Here is a 4,581-nt window from a genome sequence, read left to right as displayed (position 1 = left end):
CCAGAACTTTTTATCTTACGAAACTGAAACTCTATATCCATTTAAAAATTCCTCATTTTCTCCTCCCCACCCCAGTCCCTGGCAACTACCATTTCACTTTTGGTCTCTATAAATTTCACTGCTCTAGGTACCTTATAGAAGCGGAACTATATGGTATTTATCTTTTTGTGAGTGGTTTATTCCACTTAGCTTAATGTCCTTGAGGTTCATTCATGTTGTAGCATGTGTCAGAATTTCCTTTCTTTTTACTGCAAAATAATGCTTTTATACATATAAATGTGCTATATGTATGTACTACATTTCATTTAACCATCCATCTGCCGATAGAAAGTTGAGTAGCTTCTGGCTGCTTCTCTCTGGCTCAGGCCCGTCGCTCCGATAGGATGTGCAAGTGTCATGGACTTCATACTGCTAGGAAGCTCCGTAGTCACTGACGAGACCAGAAGTGGCATGATAAACAGTACAAGAAAGCCCATTTGGGTACAGCCCTGAAGGCCAACTCTTTTGGAAGTGCTTCTCGTGCAAAAGGAATCGTGCTGGAAAAAGTAGGAGTTGACGCCCAACAGGCAAATTCTGCCATTAGGAAGTGCGTCAGGGTCCAGCTGATCAAGAATGGCAAGAAAATCACAGCCTTTGTACCCAACGGTGGTTGCTTGAACTTAATTCCGGAGAACGATGAAGTTCTGGTTGCTGGATTTGGTCACAAAGGTCATGCTATTGGTGATATTCCTGGAGTCCGCTTTAAGGTTGTCAAAGTAGCCAATGTGTCTCTTTTGGCCGTATACAAAGGCAAGAAGTAAAGACCAAGATCATAAATTTTAATGGTGAAAACACTGTAGTAATGAATTTTCATATGCCTAAAAAAAGAAACTTGAGCGGCTTCCACCTGTCGGCTGTTAGGAATAATACCGCTATGAACATAATTGTACAAATATCTCTTTGAGAATCTGGTTTTAATTATTTGGGGTTTATACCCAGAAGTAAAATTGCTTGATCACATGGTAATTCTAGTTTTGATTTTTAGGAGAACTGCCATATTATTTTCCATAGCAATTACACCATTTTATATTTTCACCAACAGACCACAAAACTTCCAATTTCTCTATACCTTCACCATCACTTGTTACTTTCTTTTTTACATATATAATGGCCATGATAATGAATATGAGATGGTATCTCATTGTGATTTTGATTTGTACTTCCCTACTGATTAGTGATGTTGAATATCTTTTCATGTGCTCTTTGGTCATTTGTATATCTTCTTTGGAGAACTATCTACTCAAAAACATAATATTTTAAATTGGTTTGAGCTAGAAATCCTAGGGTAGGCTTTGACCCCAGGGCTTCGAAGATTATCAATTCTGGCAGGTTATGAGGGAGAGAGGCATGTGAGGAACCCACTGAGGGCCATGAGCCACCCTCTACCCCAGGTGGTCTGCGAATTTGAAAGGATTACTGTCTCAACTACCCACCTCACCCTGCACTGAACTTCATGTATATCAGCTCCATTCATTTTAAAAAACACTTTGGCCTAAGGCAAATGAGGACCTTGGAGAGCAGTTTGAGGATAATCTTTCAGAGCCCTGCCTAACCTAGAAGAAGCTATCAATGTCTACCACCACATTTCTTTACATATATTTCCCTATTCCCTCCCACCAAGCTCAACCTCAATTCATTGCTCCTTTTGGAAGAGGCTTTTGTGCTCTACTTCAAGACTCTGTCCACCAATCCCAATTGTATTCTCTACTGCTTGCCCTGTTATACTAAATTTGGTCCATGTATTAGTCTCCTTGGGCTGCCATAATAACATACAAAAGTCTGGATGTCTTAAAAAAAATCGATATTATTTTGTCACAACTGTGGAGCCTAGAAGTTCATAGTCAAGGTGCTGATAAGCTCAGTTTCTGTTGAAGGCTCTCTTCCTGACTTGCAGACTGCCACCTTCTTGCTGTGTCTTCAATATCACCTTTCTTATTTTTATATGTAGATCTCTCTCTCTCTCTGTCTCTCTTCCTTATTCTATAAGGCTACTGGTCTTATCAGGTTAGGGTCCCATTCTTATAACTTTTTTCACCTAAGTTACCCCTTAAAGATACTATTTTCAAAACAGTCACATGGGGGGTTAAGGGGGTGAATTTTCAGGGAGTACAATTTAGTCCAGAGCAGCCTGCATCCTAATTTATGTTTGCTGCCTAGCCTCTATAGGCTATTAACTTTATAACTTCTGAAACACAGAGTCCAATTTTACTATTTACATTACTATATATTATACTTATGAATCACCCATTTACTAGCTGTGACAACTTAATTTCTTTGCCTACCCATTCAGTTACCTTTTATCATTTGCTGCTGCTCATCAGTATCTATGATTCACTTTCTTTAGTCATCTTCCATATTTTCAATAATAAACTACTGGTTACATTTTCAATCTCTTCATTTCTGTTTAGGTGAATCTCTGAGAAAATCCTAAAAAGTTTAAGGATCTTTAACCATGAACTCCAAAACTCAGCATACTCATCTTTATGTCCATCTATCCAGTTTCAATAAATGTGCTAATGCTTTTTTTCCCCTAATATCTGATAAACATCCTTTAATCAGAACGAGATTTCTATCTTGGTCTTTGCACTCATGTCCTCATCTTGGAAAATATCTCAGTATTCCAGCACTTTTAGAACTAGAACTCTGTTTGCTTGTCTAAGTAACCAGTAGCTAGGGCCTTATTCCCTGTTAATAGGCTTTCTGGAGCTCACCCTCTGCTTGCCCAACTCCTAAGCCCTACAAGGCCAGGAACTGCACTGTGTCTTCCCTCATCTCACTAGTGCTTCAGTCCCTGCAGTATAGTGGTCCTCAATATCTGTTTCATTAATTGCCTCTTGGATTTCTGAATATCACCAGTTTTTTATTCCCCTGTTGGGATACCTAGTTATTAAACAGTGAACTGCAGACCAACTAATGTGTAAAACCACCACCTGTTATCTGTTGGCTTACTTTCTGGTTATCATTACCTATTCTATCTTCTGGATTCCCTACCAGCATCTGTAGCAATGATTCCTGGGTCTATTCCAGTTGGACAATTTCATTTGCAGAAACTGGGCTATTATTTACTGGATCCAAAGCATGACACTAGCCACAGTGTGATTGTAGCAATTTATTTGATCTCTCTACATCCTGGCTTCTTCATCTTTTGAGAGAAATTGTGAGACTAGGTGATCTCTATATTGCCTCCTCCTCTTCAATCTGGGCTCAAGGACTGTTTTGACTAATAGAATATGAGAAAGGTGACAATATGCAGACCTTTAGACCTAGAAATTGGTAGCTTCCACTTCTGACTCATGGAGCATTTACTCTTTGAGCCCTGAGTGATGATGTTAAGAAATACAATGATTCTGCTGGAGAGATCATAAAGGTGGGCTGTGAGACTATAGACAGACAGAACAAATCATCTGAGATCAGACTTCCAGCTGTCCCTGCCAAGGCACCAGAAATGTGAGTGAAACCCTCTTGGACCCTCCAAACCAGGCAAGCCTCCAGCTGAAAAACACAAGTGAACCAGCTGATACCATATAGAGCAGAAGAATTACTCAGGTGAGCCCTGTCCAAATTCTTTTTTTTTTTTTTTTTTTTTGAGACGGAGTCTCGCTCTGTCGCCCAGGCTGGAGTGCAGTGGCTGGATCTCAGCTCACTGCAAGCTCTGCCTCCCGGGTTTACGCCATTCTCCTGCCTCAGCCTCCCGAGTAGCTGGGACTACAGGCGCCCGCCACCTCGCCCGGCTAGGATTTTTTTTGCATTTTTTAGTAGAGACGGGGTTTCACCGTGTTAGCCAGGATGGTCTTGATCTCCTGACCTTGTGATCCGCCCGTCTCGGCCTCCCAAAGTGCTGGGATTACAGGCTTGAGCCACCGCGCCCTGCCGCCCTGTCCAAATTCTTAACCCACAGATCGTAAACATAATTAATTGATTGTTCTTACAAACCCTAAGTTTGTAATATTTGTTATGCAGAGATAGATAACCAGAAAAGGTGCTTAGAGTTTTAGAAATTTAAAATGGAAATTCTCCTTCTAGAAATATTATAGTCTACATATCTTCAAAACCTTTCCATTACAAAACACTTTAAAACACTGGATAAACATTTTTTCAAAATTATTTTAAATGCATAGTTAAGCTCACAAGAGAATAAGAAAGTATTCAGAAGTGAAGGATCCCAGAACGAATCTAGACTAGTAAGCAGGCGCTAAAGCTGGCAGCCACCCCAAGGGCGTTGGCTGACCTCCAAATAGCAAGAGACTTGGGTTTTAATAGCTGAAAGTCTTAGGCCTTCACAAAATACGGAATTGAAGTTGAAATGCTGAACAAAGCCAAGAGCCTAAAGGGCTACACTCTGAAAGGGAGACTGAATAGAAAAATATCAGCCTTGCTAAAGGATATAACTGGGAACTATTTTTGGCCTTGAGTGAAGGAAAATACAAAAAGAACATCTCCTCTGAGAATCTGTTAACAGAAGCAGTCCTCCCACAATGTATACACATATCAAAATATAACATTTTAACCTATAAATATATGCAATTATAGTTATTACTGTCA

General features: G+C 40.0%; 1 pseudogene; it reads left to right on the top strand.

Moving 5' to 3' along the window:
• Positions 1-383: 383 nt before the first annotated feature.
• On the top strand, positions 384-815 carry LOC117086304 (annotated as a pseudogene).
• Positions 816-4,581: the final 3,766 nt, after the last annotated feature.

Source organism: Trachypithecus francoisi, unplaced genomic scaffold (assembly GCF_009764315.1).
Source record: "Trachypithecus francoisi isolate TF-2019V2 unplaced genomic scaffold, Tfra_2.0 Lachesis_group1, whole genome shotgun sequence".
In the NCBI taxonomy this organism is placed as follows: domain Eukaryota; kingdom Metazoa; phylum Chordata; class Mammalia; order Primates; family Cercopithecidae; genus Trachypithecus; species Trachypithecus francoisi.
This window is presented reverse-complemented; position numbering and strand designations above follow the sequence as displayed.